This window comes from Tenrec ecaudatus, chromosome 17, assembly GCF_050624435.1.
Source record: "Tenrec ecaudatus isolate mTenEca1 chromosome 17, mTenEca1.hap1, whole genome shotgun sequence".
Taxonomy (NCBI): domain Eukaryota; kingdom Metazoa; phylum Chordata; class Mammalia; order Afrosoricida; family Tenrecidae; genus Tenrec; species Tenrec ecaudatus.
The window spans coordinates 64,400,606-64,418,228 of NC_134546.1; the positions used below are offsets into that span (position 1 = coordinate 64,400,606).

A 17,623-nucleotide genomic window follows, 5' to 3' on the forward strand; every position below is an offset into this window, starting at 1 on the left:
GAGCTGCAGGGGGCGGGGGCAGCGGCGGGCGCGAGGGGCGGGGCAGTGCCGTTTGATCGAGCGGGCGGGGCCCGCGCAGGGCGGAGCGCGGGGCTGGGCGGGGGATGAGCTCAGCGGGCTCCGGGCGCCGCGGCATTCCGCCCCTCGCGTCCCGCCGCAGAGCGTGAGGAGACCCGGCGCCGCTGTCCACGCAGCCCCTAGCGCCCGCGCGGGAGCCTGCGGGGCGGTGAGTGCGGGGGCGGCGGCGGGGCCCGCGGTGCCTGAGGAGCTGTCACGGCCCGGAGCGGTGACAGCCGGGGTGCGAGAGAGGGGCGGCCGGGCTCCGGAGGCGGCGCCGTTAGCCGCGACCTCCACGGCGGCGGCGGCGGCGGCGGGGGCTCCTCGGAGCCGCGTCGCCTCCGCAGCCTCGGTCGGCCCGGGGACGGCGCGGCCGGAGAGGCATCTGCGCCCCTGCGTCGGGCGCGTGGGGGGCTGCAGTGTTTCCGTGCCAGCGTTTCGATCCCCGGCTGGCCTGGGGCTGTTGTTTGGGGCACGGGGGCGCGAAGAGAGGAGGAGGTCCTGGAGCCGGGGTGTTTTCACGATCCCGTTACGTAAGAGGAAGGTGGCCTCCTGGAATCCCACCTGCTCGGCGTTCCCACAGCCGGCGGGGGCGGGAGCCGGGGGAGCCCAGGGGCCCACTTCCCCTCCCGCGGGCTGCCCGATCTTGGCTGGTTCCGCGTGAGTCCGGCCACCGTCCAAACTGGCCCGTTTTTCTTTTTGATCATGGATTTCTGGACACCATCATCCCCTTTGAAGTTTATCTCTGTGGGAGGGAGGAGTTGGGAGGTGGGGTGGGGTGGGGTGGGGGGAGCTGGTGACCTAAAATTGGGTGCTTCTAAATGACAGATGTGCTGGGAGATGTGGTGTTGTTCCTCCGTGCTTTTAATTCAAACGTATGGCTGCGCCTGGAGTCTTAGAGGTTTTTGTCCTGCAGGACAGTTATTTCTTGTTTGCAGCCACACAACAGGCATCCGTCAACAGGCGTGTATTTATTTGTGGAGAAAACGCGTGCCAGCCGAGCTATAGACCCGCGAGGGCAGAAATTGTGCTCTGTGAATGTTATTCTTTAAAATGTATTTATTGCACATTAATGCAAAGAATAGCCCAAATGCAAGGGAAGCAGTCTTACAAGATTGCAGGCTTTGTATAGAGTTTGCTTCAGCTACCTCTTCTCTCCTCTGGAGGAAGAAGGCGGAGACACCTGTAAACAGCGTAGCCCAGGTTACCCTAATCCATTGTAGTACATTTGAGATTACTGTAAAAATAGAAGTCTCTGGGGGACCAAAGATTGAGTAATAAGTAAGGACTCTTGGGCATTTATTCATTTTATGTTTAGAACGGATAGTTCTGGGATTCAGCTTCTGAAAACCTAAGTGTACAGAATTTCTGAGCTATTTGAACCCTGTTTCAACTTGTAATGAAACAAAAGATTGGCTTCTTTTGTAGGAACCTTCATTTGAGCATAACTAAACATTTTTGACAGCATTTTGTTGTATTTTCACTAGTTCTCTTTGAATTGCAGTTCTGGCTAAGAATTCAGACTAATTACATAATATTATCAGTACATATAATATGCATTACATAAATTTTCTTTTCTAAATGATTAAATGCTTTATTGTGAAATTTGATAAGAATGTGCTTCTAACAAGAAAGTTAATTGAACTTGTCAGCAGTCCAGTAGTGGGGAAAAGTATGAGTAAATTTTGGCTGTCGTATTAAATTGATGTACACAACGTTACATTTTTAAAAATTAGTGAAGCAGTATGAATTTGTCCAAGAGGGTCAGAAAGCTGATGCTCATTTGTTCTGAACTTTTCCACATGAACTACCACTGGTTTAAGCAGTCATTTATTCTTAAGCTCCTGGAACTGTTTGCCCACTAATGACAACCTGCATAATATTTAGCATAATTGGGCGAGTTGCACTTTGGGCTTCTAACCACAAGGCCAGCAATTCGAAACCACCGGCCACTCCTCAGGAGCAAGATGAGGCTCAAGGGCAACGAGTTCGGTTGGAGTTTATAAGGAGAAGACAAAGCACAGGGCATGATGAATTCATTCAAAGATAAAAATAGTGACAGCGCTGAAACTAAAACGTGCTTGGAGTGGTCCTAGCTTTCTTTGCATAACTCTTCTTAGTAGTGTACTTACAAAGGAAACCTGACTTTAAGCATCAATACAGATATATATTTGCAATATTATGTATTTTATAGTATTATAAATGAGTGGTTCTATGAGAACAACCGAAGTGGCTCTAGCAGAATAATTGACTTGTTAGTCTTGCCCTTCCTGATGTCAGACAACTTACCATTTTGGAACTTTCATCATTCCTATTGTAGTTTTGAAGAATTAAATTGACTGAAGAAACATTAATGACATTTTCTTTATTTTTAATGCCTCAGATTGTTTATTGCTCAGTAGAATTTGAGACTGATAAGTGAAGCACTTTATTACCATGTATCATAATTATTATTACTTAGACTCTGAAGAGAGCAATATAAAACCTTATGTGTAATAAGTAGTTTAGTGTAATGTGTAATTGTAATAGCAAAAAATTTGAAACACTCAAAATATCCTATCATAAAGGGTTGGTGAAATTAATGATATTGGATTTATATCCTAGATGCAGTTATGAATCATTTAAAAAAATATCTGATATGTGGAAGTAGTCACAATATGATGTTGAAAGAAAAGGCTGAATGTATGGCATATATACTGTTATTTCTATTACATATGTACATGGCAAAAAGATTGGTAGGACATACATAAACTATGAAAAGATGTTATGTCCAAATAAAAGGATTATGGATGATTTTGAGTGTTTATACTTTTCTTTGTTTCCTCTCTGAAAAGTATTACACTTACATTTACAAAAATGAGTAAAATATTTTCAAGAGTCTGGTGTGCCGAGACCACACACCCGTCCGCAATACCGCAATACGTTGCTCCGACTTGACTTTCACCAGGGTAACAGATGTTTGTGTTCTTCTGGAGTTAACGCCAAATAAAAACCTGAAGAGCAAAAAAAATATTTTTTTTCAAGAGTCATAGGGGAAAATACTGAATATTCCACATAAACATTGCTCCAACAGGGAAAAAAATCTTACTCATCATTAGGAAACAAGCTCAGAATACGGTGCTAATTTGTATTACACATAATGTAGATGGCTAGGTGAAGGCACTCTCCTTATCAGCACCATGCTCGGGATCGTTTGCAGGTTTTACACTAGTCTGAATGTTCATGGCTTCTTTTTGCTAGCTAGTTCTTAAATGAGACTGCACTGTTTTGGTAGCTCCGCCTGTTGATAAAGCCCTCTACCTAGTTTTTTCCTCTTTGCCTATAGGCGGTATTCTGTTGAATGTTAATCATGTGCCAGATACTTTGCTACTTACTAGGGATACAAAGGTGAATGAAACAAGGTTTCTGCCTTCAAACTGATTGGGAATCTTCTTTGGGGTCATCAGTTCATACAGATTGTGTGCTCTGCGTTCATTTTGTAGGCCATTGCCTGTTACTTCTTTTTCCTGAGAACACATATTCTGATTTCCAGAAAGCCATTTACAAATAAATCTTCCGAAAGACCACATGTTGCTTTTATTGTGATTTTTGTTTTTAATTATCTTATTTTCACTGCCATTGAGTCAGTCCTGTCTCACAGTGAGCCTACAGGACAGGCCAGAACTGCCCATGTGAGTTTCTGAAACTGTAACTGTTGACGGGAGTAGAAAGCCCCATTTTCCTCCTGCGGAGCTGCTGTTGGTTTCAAACTCTGGACCTTGTGGATTGCACCCAACTAGGCAACCAGAGCTCCAATTATCTTATACATGATAGTTTTATTTTTTAAAAGTTTTAAAAATGTGGAAAACTACAAAAATAATGTAGACGCACATGTAAAATGTTAACGTGTTTTCATGAAGATACATGTGTAATATAAAAGAACTATATATTTCATAATTATCATATTGAGCTTTATAAGAGCAATGTAGAACTTTATAATCTGCATAGACATTATTGATTTAAGTGTTCTTTTTCAACCCAGTTTCATCCTTCCTCCCCAGAGGCAATGTTTATGATAATTTAAATGCACACTCACTCACTTACCTCTTAATATACGATTATTAATAGGAATAATGCATGGTTTGATGTCAGGTCCTTTTAAATGTTGATTTTAAAGTCATACTCCGTTGGCTTGAATCTTGACTCTACTACTTAATAATTTTGTGACTAGTCAAATTGCTTAATCTTTCTGTGCCTCATTTTTCTGTAGAATGGTGATAATAAATGTTCTCATAAAATTATTATAAAGAGTACATAAGTGTATTTACATAAAACTGTGCCCAAACTAGTTTTTTAAATGTATGTGTTAGCAACTGTTAACGATTTGTGTCGTGGTATTGTGAAACTGGCTTTTGCATTGTATTTTTTGTTCTTTGTTGGCACTTCAGATTGACTTACTGACAGTATTCAACCTAATTTATTTTAAACAGTTCTGATAAACAAAGTCTATTAATTTTTACTTTATTTAATTTAATATTAGTATGGCATTCCACTGATTAAATATACTACAATTTATAATTCCTTCTGTTCATGAACATGAAGTTAAAATTTTTTTTTAATGTTTAAAATTTTTAACATCTATCATAAATAGTTTCTCATGAATATTCAATCCATGAAGCTCTTAAAGCAACATACCAGAGTTTCTCTAGGTCATATAAGTGGTTGCAAAGAAATACTTGGTTCTAGGATATACTTTGTTACTCTTATAGGATATTTGTAAGTGTATAAAAGAGAAAAAAATGACATTGGGGAGTGGGTGGCATCTGACCCTCCAGCCTCACAAGAGGGAAAAGAAAATCAGCATCAGCTGCCCAAGGCTGAGTCCTTTGAGACTAAGGTCAGACTTTCCTCTGCTCTGCAACCTTCCCTACCAGTCTGACACTAATGGTTCCTTCCTCTGCAGTCTCCTGTGATCATTCCACCTGCCACGTAGAATTCCCAGACAGTGCTGACGATTAGGGAATTTATTAGGGAAGTGAAGAGGTTACAGTTCAGGAGAGAAATGCTCAGGATATTGTTCAGTCAGGACAATGTCTGCTGTGCCATGCCCAGAAGCAGACTTCTCTCTGGGCCTCAGCCACTGGGCCTGGTCTCTGCTCTGCTTGGGCAATATTACAAAATTCTTAGGGCATGTATTAGTAGACCAGAGTTTTGTCTGATATGTCTTAACCCGAAGGCACTCAGCTCCAGCTCTGTGACGCAGCAAACCTAGCTCTTCCAGTGAGGTGCTGGGAGTCACTACTTCACAAGACAGCCTCCTGATCCGCACTCAGCGTTACTTGCTTTGTGGGCTGAGAAGCCCATTGTGCCGCCGGTTGGTTCTTGCTCTGGCTCCTGATTCCACTGCTGATGCTGCTCCTCCTCTGCCACTCCTCTGCTGTGGATCAAGAAGGTTCAGTGCACAGGGATCTTGGAGTCCAAAGAATGTGTTCCACTCTGCCTCTTCTGTTTTGCTACTTCCTGCTTCTGAAGTAGCTGATTTTATACCCAGAAGATTGGCAATCAGAGTTAATCCTGTTAAAAATCACTCACAACTGAATCATAAGTTCCAATTAGTATCTTCCCCTACTTTCATAGCCAGACCCATCAGGAAAACTAAGCTTGTTTGGTAACAAAGGCGATGGCTGTTGATTTAGGTGCCACTGAGTTGCTTCTGACCCTTAGAGACCTATGTAAAACAAAATGAAATACCACCCAATCCCGTGCCACCCTCACCAATTCTCTCATCTCTAACAGTTTTGCTGGCATATAATTCACACGTCATACAAATAAATCGTTCAAGCACATCAAGACTCAACATTGTTCTCATGTGCAAGCCCATTGTTGCAGCCACTGTATCAATCCATCTAGTTGAAGGCTTTCCTATTTTTTGTTGCCCTTCCACTCTACCAAGCACGGTGTTCTTCACCCGGGACTCCTCTCTTTTCATAACATGCAAAGTACATGAGATGACATCTTGCCAATCTTGCCTCTAAGGAGCATTCTTGTTTTACTTCTTCCAAAACAGACTTGTTTGTTCTTTTGGCAGTCAGTCCATTCTACTTCCAGTATCTATCACCAGCACCATAGTTCAACTGCATCCATCTCTCTGGTCTACCTCATTCAAAGTCCAACTTTATCATACATAGGAGGTGACTGAAAATACCTCAGACCTCAAAGTAACGTCCTTGCTTTTCAACATGTAAAAAGAGGTCTTATGCTGCCAATTTACCCAATGCAATTTGTCATGTGATACTTTGATGCTTCCATAAGCATTGATTGTCTATCCAAGCAAAACAAAATCCTTGACAACTTCAGTCTTTTCTCCATTTTCCATACCTACTGGTCCAGTCGTGGAGATTTAGGTCTTCTTTACATTGAATTATAATCCAGAGTGAAGGCTGGAACCCTTGATTTTCCTCAGCAAGTGCTTCAAGTCCTCACTTTCAACTAGCAAAATTGTGTCATCTGCATATCACGTTATTAATAAGCCTTCCTCTAGTCCTGATGTTGCATTCTCCTTATAATGAAGGTCTGATTATTTGCTCAGCATACAGATTAAATACATATGGTGAGAAGACACATCCTGACACATACCTTTCTTGATTCAAAACCATGAAGTAATGCTGTGTTCAAATCATCTTCTGAATCTAGCCTGAACCTCTGGCAGCACCCTGTCAACCTTCCTTACCACTCTGACACTAATGGCAGCACCCTGTGGCAACTGTTGTTGGATGGTCTTCAGCAAAATTTTACTTGCATGTGATATCAATGATAATTGTTTTATGGTTTGAGATTCTGTTGGGTCATCTTTCTTTGACATGGGTGCAAATACGGATCTTATAGTCAGTTGAACACGTTTTTCTGGCATGGACGCATGAATGCGTCCATTGCCTTATCAGCATCTTGAAACATTTCATTTGGTATTCCATAAATTCTTGGAGCCTTGTTTTTGGCTAATGCTTTCAGTAAAGTTTAGATAGCTTTCTTGAGTACTGTTAGTCATATGTTACTTCTTGAAATGATTGAATGTTGACCTTGTGGTACAGTAAATCTGTGTATTCTTTCCATCTTCCTTTGATGCCTCTTTTATCATTCGATATTTTGTTACTGGGATTTTTCATTATTGCAACTCAAGGCTTGATTTTTTTCCCCTAAGCTATGTCTAGAAGAGCCATATTAAATAATTCACTGAATGCAATAGTATATTGCCAAATCATTTCTATTTTCTCCACATCCTTACCAGCAGTTCAAAAAAGCATACTACCACCAAGTTGATTCCAACTCAACTCTTTGATTTTTGCCAATATGGTGGGAGTTAAATGACATTAAGTTCTGATTGAAACCCATTAGCTGCTTCCTTTAGGAGAAAGGTTGTATGTCCCAGTAAAGTGTGTAGTTCAGTAGAACAGCTCTACTGTGTTCCATAAGGTCAAAATGAGTTAGAATGGACTCAATGGCAGAGGGTTTGTTTTAGTGTCCTTTACTGGTTGTTGTTTTTTAAATATCTTTTTTCTTATACATTTATAAAAGCTTTTTTTTGGGGGGGTAAGGTATTCATATTAGTTAAAAATATTAGTAAAGGTTGTTTTCATTTGGTTTTTGAATTGTCCAGATCTCAAAAAAAAATTATGAGTATGTCCTCAAATCACTGTGAATTCTGCATTAGGATATATTATTGACAGTAAAATTTCAATTTACTTATCAAAATATTGTACAGGTATAGTACAGTCTTCTTGTTCTTAGAGACATGGGGACAAGTTTCAGCATTGTATTGCAAATAGAGTTTAGTTAATTAAATTTTTTGTGGTGAAGTGAAATTTCTCTTTTAAATAATTTCATTTGGGGCTCGTACAACTCTTATCACAATCCATACATCCACCCATTGTGTCAAGGACATTTGTACATTTGTTGCCATCATCACTCCCAAAATATTTGCTTTCTACTTGAGCCCTTGGTATCAGCTCTCCATTTCCCCCCTCTTTTCCCCCTCCTGCACCCCCCCCACGAACCCTTGATAATTTATAAATTATTATTATTTTGTCACGTCTTACACTGTCCGACGTCTCCCTTCTCCCACTTTTCTGTTGTCCGTCTGTCCCCCAGGGAGGAGGTTATATGTAGATCCTTGGGATAAGTTTCCCCTTCTACCCCATCTTCCCCTTCCCCTCCTGGTATCACTACTCTCATTATTAGTCCTGAGGGGTTTATCTGTCTTGGATTCCTTGTGTTTCCAGTTCTTATATATACCAGTGTACGCACATCCTCTGGTCTAGCTGGACGTACATCCTCTGGTCTAGCCGGATTTGTAAGGTAGAATTGGGATTATGATAGTGGGCGTGGGGTTGGGGAACATTAAAGAACTAGAGGAGTGTTGTGTGTTTCATCCATGCTATACTGTACCCTGACTGGCTCGTCTCTTCCTTGTGACCATTCTGTGAGGGGATGTCCAGTTGCCTACAGATGGGCTTTGGGTCTCCACTCCACACTCCCCGTCAGTCACAATGATATGATTTTTTGTTCTTTGGTGCCCAATACCTGATCCCATTGATACCTCATGATCACACAGGCTGGTGTGCTTCTTCCATGTGGACTTTATTGCTTCTCAGCTAGATGGCCACTTGTTTATCTTCAAGCCTTTAAGACCCCAGGTGCTGTATCTTTTGATAGCTGGGCACCATCAGCTTTCTTCACCACATTTGCTTATGCAACTGCTTTGTCTTCAGCGATGGTGTCAGGGAGGTGAGCATCATGGAATGCCACTTTAATAGAACAAAGTGTTCTTGAATTGAGGGAGTACTTGAGTAGAGGCCCAATATCTTAAACCTAATATACTGAACCTATAAATATATGAACATAGATCTATTTCCTCATCATCATATATTTAAATATATTTGCATCTGTATATGCCTGTATTTAGACCTCTATAAATAAATGCCCTTTGCCTCTTAGTTCTTTCTTCCATTTCCTTTTACCTTTCATCTTGTCCCACTATTCCTCTTGGTTACATTGCCCTTGATCAAACCCTACCAGGCCTCCTACACTGTCTTCACTATTGCAAATAGAGCTTTATGCCTAAATTTTATTGATTTAAAATGTCAAGTGCAATTTTTATTAATATAATTAATAGTACATATTTGCTTTAGTCCAAAGTTTGTGTGGCTTCATGCTTAGAGCACCAGAAATAAAAGGAGTATTTTCTTCTGAAGTACTTACTACTAGGGAATTAAAATGTATCAGTCGGATGTAAAGTGACTGATAGCTACTGTATATGCACTTACACATAATGTTATAAACTGGTTACCAAGGTTCATATTATTTTGCAAATCAATGCTGAGATATTTCTATTTTTCCTCTGAATCATAATACTTGACTTGGAGCCTTAAAATCAGCTTGAATAACTTGCCATATTAAAATCTAAAGAAACTTTCTCTTTTAGGATACTTTTAGGTTTACCAAGAAGTTGCGAAGAGTTAATATGTACCCTGAACTCAATTTCCCCTATTGTTAACATCTAACATTCTTGGTTAAACTTATCAAAACAAAGGAACCAATACTGTCACATGCATTACTATTTAAAGTCTGTGCTTTGTTCAGACTTGACTCTTTTTTTTTTTTTAAACCAAATGTCCTGTTTCTCTTCCAGGACCTTAACCAAGATACCACATAATGTTTAGTTCTCAGGTCTCCCTAGGCTTTTCTGAGCTGTGATCCTTCTCAGACTTCATTGTTTTTTTTATAACCTTGACAGGTAACATGGACTGCTAGTCGGATATTTGGTAGACTATCCCTTAATTTTCATTTAGTTAATTTTTTAATGGTTAAACCTGGAGTTACAGGTTTTGGGGAGAAAGGTGAGTATAAAGATAAAAAGCCATTCTCAGTACATCATACTAAAGGCACATACTGTCAATGTGTCTGATCACTGATGTTGTTAACCTTGATCACCTAGCAGAGGTAGTGTTTGTCAGGGTTCTCAGTTATCTAGTTTTCCCTCCTCTTCCTGCTCTGTTTTTTTAAAGCAAGTCACAAGGTGCAGCCCACACTCAAGAGTGAAGCTCCACTCGAGAGGGAGTATTGACAAATTTATTTGGAATTCTTCTATAAGGAAAATGAGTCTCTATTATTTATGCCAATATGGACTCGTGGGTGTGCTTTGGGTTGCAATCCTATACTGTTACTTATTTTGTTGCTCCAGTTGGTCTGCTACTCTCAGATGGGCTCCTGTGACAACCAGAACCCTCCCTTACTTTCTGGCACTCTAAGACAGTCTAGGCTCTAGGCTCATCTTGTAGATCCCCTGCCTTATCCCTAGAATCACTGGTTTCTCCAAAGAGCTCTCGTTCCTTTGGAAGAATGATCACAAAAGCCAACATCTCAGCACTGAGTGCTCATTGCTGCTATGATCGCAATGCTTATGGGTCCTTTCAATATACACCCATTAGGAATGTGTGTATGTATATATTACTAACCCAGGTATATAAGTATAACTATATGTATCCATCTGCATCTATATTAAGGTAAATATGAGCTCATACTAATGTCTTTGACTCTAATCTAGTACCATATTGTTTAGTCTAGCCTACTCCTAGCTTAATCCCATCTTCCCTAGCCTGTATCACCATTTACTTACATATTTTTCCATTATACATTTATAGCTAATTAAGAATAGCTAACTTATATTAGACCACAACCCTCAGTGTGGATTTCTTTATACTACATAAATATGAAGAAAATTAATATCCTCCCAACTGAACTAATAAATAACAAGTTAAATAGAAGATTGACATTGTCAACAATTTTATTCTATGTGGATCAACCCTTAACTCAAGGGAAGCAGCTGTCAAGAAATCAAAGGATGCATTGGGAAAAGCTGCTGCAGACGACATCTTTGATGTTTTAAAAAGCAAAGATGCCACTTTGATGACTAAGATGCCCCTGAGCCACGCCATGGTCTTTTCATTTGCCTTGTATGCATGGGGCTGCTTTATAGTGAGAAAGGAAGACAAAAGAAGGATTGATCCATTTGAATTGTAGTGTTGATGATGAATATCATAGATTGCCAGAAGAATGAACGACAAGTCTTAGAGGAAATACAGCTAGAATGCTCCTTAAGGCAAGTGTTTGGATCATGTACTTTGGCGATGTCATCAGGGAAGGCTAATTGCCTGGAAGGACAGCTTGGTTGGTGAAGTGAGAGTCTCTGAAAAGAGACAGGAACAAATATCAATGAGGCTAATTGGTAGAATAGCCAAAACAACGTACACTAACGCACTAATGGCCATGAATATGGCGCAGAGCTGGGCCACCTTCCTTCCGGTAGACTGTTCACTCTTGGAGTGGTGTTCCCTTTTGTGTTGAGTTTCCAAACTCTGTGTTCCAACATTATACAGGTCAGAACCTTTTACTCTGCTCACCACATTTTAATTTTTATCAATTAGTCTGAATTACCTCATGATGACATGTAAAATTTATTAGAAATGCCCCTTACTCAGCTATAGATCTTTAGGTCTCTCTTTCTTTACTGACCTCTGTGGTTAAAGGAGTCACTGGTGAGGACTTCTCTCAAGACAGTACCTCCCGAGGCTTAGCTCCCACATTTTTCCTTCATTTGGTCGTTAGCTGACATCTTTATGGTCGGGACTGTAACTGCTCCTAATGTTGTGGTACTGCGTGTTAAAAATGACAGTTTGCTGTAGCAATAAGATCATTGAAAGAAAACAAATATATAACAACATTTCAACCCTTAATGTACCTATATTGTTGTAATACCTTTGAATAACTATTAGTTTATTTAATTGCTCCCCATGAAGTCTGTGGAGTACTTTGTTGTTCACCCATGTGAATGTTGAAGAAATTAAGACTCTGCGAAGTTAAGCAACCTGGAGCAGTTCACACAGATAGTAAATAGTAGAACTTGTTGAGCCCAGCTGGTCTGAGACTGGCTTGGTTGCTCATTGGGCTGTTAACCAAGTCAGAAGTTTGAAACCACCAGCTGCTCTGCAGGAAAAATATGAGGCATTCTGCCCTCATAAAGCTTTACCGTCTTGGAAACCCATCTGGAAAGCTCTACTCTGCCCTACAGGTACACAATGGAACAGAATTGACTTGATGGCAGTGAGTAGTGTGATTGTGGAACTTGCACCCCTAATCACTTGGCTGTATTATCTCAAGAAGACAGTATTATGGTAAAAGCTATGAAGGAAATAAAATACAGTGATATGAGAGAAAGACTGTAAGAGGATCCTGATGGAATTTCTCAGGGAAGGTCTGTGTTAGGCGACCATGCTAAACGGATGAGCCAGCCTGTGAAAAGCTGAGCAAAGAGGGACTCGCAGGGTACAATTTAAAATGCAAGGCCTTGCTATACGAAAGAACTCGAGGTGTTTGAGAACAGAAGGGCAACCAGTGTGGCTAAGTATCGTGGCAAGACTGAAAATAACCAATAAGAGTTTGCTTTAGTGTTTGCAGTCACTTTGATATAAATATGTTAGGGCCCACAGTAGCCTGCTATCCCAATTTTATACGTGAGAAAACTGATAGTCTGCATTGCTCATATTACCTCTTCTCCTCTCATTTACTTATTATCCCCCTGCAATCTAATTGCATGATTAGGGTTCTCCTGGAATAATCTATGAACCTTCTGCTGTCAAGTTGATTCCAAATAGTGACCTTTTAGGAGTTTCTGAGGCTGTAAAGCTTTACAGGAATGGATAGGATAGCCTTGCCCTTTTTCCGGTGGGTAACAGTTGGTAGGCCAACAGTGACCTCATTTGACAGTGCCACCAGGGTTCCTAGGAATACTGTATTTGTAACTGTATCACATCAGTGCCTGGTGACGGTGAGTAACATTGTTGAATGAATCGCTGTAGTGTTTGGGCAGACAGTATTAAGTAGTTGGTTCTGGAACCCGGTGTATGGGATTGGAATTGGGCTTTGTCATTTGACTGTATTATCAGTTTCTTCCCCCTTCAAGGTAGGGTAATGATGCCTTCATAAGGTTGTTGTGAAACTTCAATTTTTTAATGTATGTGAAAAACCTGGGACTTTAGCGAATGTTTTGTTTCGTTGCCCTAAGAAGGTCTGATTTATATGTATCCTCCATAAGACTATGGGACAGTGAATAAATTAACAAGAGCTGTCCCCGAGTTTTAAAAAGGAATGCTGTAGTCTGAGCTCTTGAGAATGCCACGACAGGGTGACCATTGTTTTTTCCAGTAGCTCCAACATTTGGTGCCGGACACAAATTTGAACATTGACTCTAAGATGATTAGTATTTCTTCTTGTTAATTTAAGTTTTATTGTGGTCTGGGTAAAAGTATTCAAGGCAAATTTGTTTCCCATTCAACAATTTACCACTCCCCTTTGTTTCATGACACTGAGTGGAATCTATCCCCTCAATGTAACAATACTCTTTCCACTTTCTCCCTGTGTTCGTGCTTCCTTTTGCCCTCTCCTGACTCCTCGTGCTTTCTGAGCTTGGTTAAGGGCAAGTGTTGCCCTGAAAGTCTCATTTTGGTAATTGTTTTGAGGAGCACAGTTCTTACTAATGTCATTGTTCACTTTATAGGCCTCTTTGTTGTTTGACTGAGAGGTGATTCCCCATGGCTTGGTTCAGTTCAGGTTTGAAGGGTATCTATGGGTTCTTTTAGTCTCTATCAATCAGACCAGTAAGTTTGGCCTTTTAAAAATGTTTTTGAGTTTTATTCTATATTTTCCTCCAATTCTGTGCAGGATTTTTTGTGGTCTCGATCAGAGCAATAGTTAGTACTAGTTGGGCACTCTCTCATCCTTACAGTTTCAGTGTAATGGGGGCTTGTGGTCCTCCGTCGTTTGAACTACTTGTTTCCTTGAATCACGAGTTGTCTCCACTCTTCTTTGCCCTGGGTGGGGAGAGACCAGTGTTCATCTTAGAAGTCCCCTTGCTAGCCTTTAAAACTCCAGCTACGACTCACCATAGTTAGAAGGAAAAACATGGGCTTAGTGAATTGTCACTCCATTTGATTTAGATGTGATCCTGAGCCCTCAAGCTCAGTGACTCATTGTCTCAATGCTCTGCTGCATGTAAGAACGTACGAGAGGACTTCAAAAGGTTCCTAGAAAATGCTATTTAATTCTTTTTTCCTGAATTGCTTGGAGCCTCCTCATACTTGCAGAGCTTTTGCGAGTCCTAATATAATTGGTTGCTTTAAAAATATTCAGCGCTGTTTAAACTCTAGACATGGCCTTTATTTACTCTTAGTTCTCACATAGCCCCTACCCTAGCATTTAGCCAGCCAGGAGAGAGAACAGCTCTGTCGAGTTTGCATTTCTTTACAAAATTATTTTGCGTGATTAAACTGTTTGGAACATGTCAAGAAAGGTTGAGCAAGGGGGCAGAATGAGGAACTTGGAAAGCTTCCCAACCACATCTGAGTCAACCCTACATGATCCCTCCCTTCTATTTGGTTTCAATTCTTAGAATATTAGAGACTTATAATCATATATAGCTTCAGTAAACCCATTCTAGAGGCATTATATTTCAGTAAAAATATTATGTCTCTACCTTTTTCCATTACTGCAAGCAAGTGATATTTTTAATTTAAAACTTTTTACTATTACTACTTAATTTTTTATGTTTTCCCTTTACTATAAATTTAGCATCTTTCATTTTTGTAAAAGCAGAACGAGCTACATAAGTTTGGCAAATTGATAGATAGTACAGTTCGGTTTCTTTTGTTTATTTTATCTCTGTGCCGTTACATTTGTAGATTTTCCTATTCTTCCTACATTTTAATTATGCAAAACTGGGCATATTTCTTTACCAAAGCAAGTTTGTCTGTTTTGAACTTAGGGTCAGTACCTCTTACTAGTTCAATCTTTTTCACCATTTATTTGAAAGTTGTTACTAAAGAAAGTGATTTTTGTTTTCTTTGAAAAGTAAATTTTGTTTTTTTAAATCTGAGTTTCCAGAGGAAACTTCTCAATAACAAATCAATATCAAGGAAAAATGAAAAACCTACCAGACTTGTTTGAAAAGCTCATGTTCTATAATGATTGTAATGTTGAAATGCTTCCTGTTTTTAAAGGTCCCCGTCTCTGGCACAGGTTGCAGTGGCTAAATGCTCAGGTTGGTAGTTCAAACCAACCAGCTGCCCCTAGGAGAACTGTGCCAATCTGCTTCTTCAAAGTAGCCTTGGAACCCACTTGGGTCGGTTCTGGCTTCTTCTGTATGATTTCTCTGGGTCAAAATGTATTTGGTAACAGGATTTTTGATCTAGCACAGACTATTTTCGATAAGGACTAGGAGGTAGAATGTGCTAAGACACATCACTGTGGATGGATAGGGAAAACTGTCTCATGCTATTTAGATTTGTTAGGATCAGCTATGATTCCCTTTCCTTTGTTTGTCAAAATCGTACTGATGCTATTTTTCTTCAAACACTAATTTGCAGCAAGGATAGGGAGCAACTACTTATTGGGAGATTAAAATAAGTGATCCTTTTGGGGTGATAAAAATGTGGATTCAGCTAGATTGTGGTTGCATAATCTCTCATGTATGTAGTGTATGTATTTTTCTGAACACCAGAAAATAGTAATAGAGTTTTGTAATAGGATTTCTTGACTCAAAAATAGACTCCGTTTGGATTTATAGGCTGTTCTTTGAACTTATGATGGTTGATGATACTTCTTATGCTGTGGAATGCCTGAAGATATTAATTTAACAGCTTTTTATTATTTTTTCCCTAACAAAGCTTTCCCCCCTTCTGATCAACTGACATTTTTATATTCCTATTTGACAATGAGTTAGAATCAACTTGATGGCATCGAATGACCACAACTTAAAAAAAATTTTTTTTGTCTAATCAAGTTTTATTTGATTTCAAGTAATAGAAATTTAATTCAAACTTACTGGGAAGGATATTGGAAATTTACAGTATTTGTATGATGCAAACAGTAAGTTAGGCTGCTAACTAATAGGTTGGAAGTTTGAGTCTACCCAGAGGTGCCTAAAAAGAAATGCCGGACAATCTACTTCCCCCAAATCAGCCATTGGCAACTGTACTCTGACCCACACAGGCTTTCCATGAGTTCGTGTTAACTGGATGGCAACTGGTATTGGCGGAAGTACAGCCAGGCCTTGGGAGGGAAAGGAAACCAGGAACTGGAGACCTGTTGGGAACCCAGGCAGTTTTTCGTTTCTTTTTTTTTTTTAACTGTCCTGGGGCTACATGATCTCTGCTTCTCCCTCCTTTGTCCACTTTGTTTTTCTCTGTGCATGTTTTCTTTTACCCTTGAATTCTTAAATTCATACATTTATTCATGGTTCTGTGACTCCATTCTACATCTTTTTGAGGCAAGTGTTCCAATAGCTCTTATAATTCAAGTGTCCAAATGTTCATAGTTCAACCAACTATGGCCAGTGAAATCAAGGTTCCATAGAATATCACTATTAGGCCCCACTTTTGAGAAGAGAATGGCTGCAGGACATACAAAAGGGTGTGGACTAAGTAGATATTCTTAAAAGTAGCCATTTCAAAGAAATACTAAATGAGAAGTACAATTAAGATTTTAATGAAATTAAAAGAGATTACTCAGTTGATTTATATAAAGGGGCTTCAAAAAGTTTTGGGGGAAATTCCATTATCTTTTCATTCCGTTTTTTCATAACTTTTGAAGCCTCCTAATATAGCAGTAAAGAACTTAAAATATTTTATTCTGAGTCTACAAGTTGTTTTTGTGATATCTGTAAATCATCTCCCTTTTTAAAGCAAAAACCAATGGAACTGATTCCTTAGCTTCTCTATGCAGAATTTATAGACTTTGAGTCATGTTATTCATGACTCAAATAGTCATGAGTGCTATATACCTTCTTTATTTCCATGTCATTATTAATATATCATTATTATATCAATATATAATTAATATATCAGTATTATATCAATATACATAATTAATATATCATGTGATTTTAAAATTAGTGGCATTTTCCCTGTACTCATTGTTATTAATTTAACTACTATTTTTAATTGTGGCAAAAATATGTACAACAAAACATTCTCCAGTTCAACAACTTCTACATGTATAGTTCAGTGCCTTTGATTATACTCTTCGTGTTGTACAACCATTTTTAATATTATTTTCCAAACATTGTGGCCACAATTAACATAAACTCAGTGGCCTTTAAGCGAAATCTCTTCCTCCTTCACCCATGGTAACCATTGGTCAAGTTTGGTTTTGTTTTCTTTTTTTAGTAGTTTTCTTGATATAATATTCCCATACCATACATTTCCATAGTTAAATCGCTTTTTAAAAGAGTTGTGTATACATCGTTACAATCAGTTCCAGTGCTCTCTCCCTGCAGCATTTATTGACTGGCTACTCTTCTGCCAGGGGTTGTCAGAAATTCACTATAACAGAGAGTTCATAAGCTCATAATGAAGAGTAGATTTACAAAGAACAATTACAGTATTAATGTGGCAATCAAAACAAGACTTAGATGCAGGATGCTCTTAAAGCATAATGAAAATGACAATCTCCCGTGGTGGTTGTGGTCTTGGAAAGCTTC

General features: G+C 39.5%; 1 protein-coding gene across 6 annotated transcripts in view; it reads left to right on the forward strand.

Moving 5' to 3' along the window:
- DENND4A (DENN domain containing 4A) overlaps positions 1 to 17,623 on the forward strand; it is a 162,441-nt gene that overhangs the window by 493 nt on the left and 144,325 nt on the right. For 4 of the 6 annotated variants that reach the window (XM_075535895.1, XM_075535900.1, XM_075535899.1 and 1 more), the window contains exon 1: positions 98 to 226. The exons of 1 other annotated variant lie outside the window; for it this stretch is intronic. The gene's annotated coding sequence lies outside the window, so the exon portion shown is untranslated. Of the gene's footprint in view, positions 1 to 97; positions 227 to 17,623 lie in introns of those variants that run through there. One more of the 6 variants, XM_075535896.1, reaches the window with a different exon arrangement.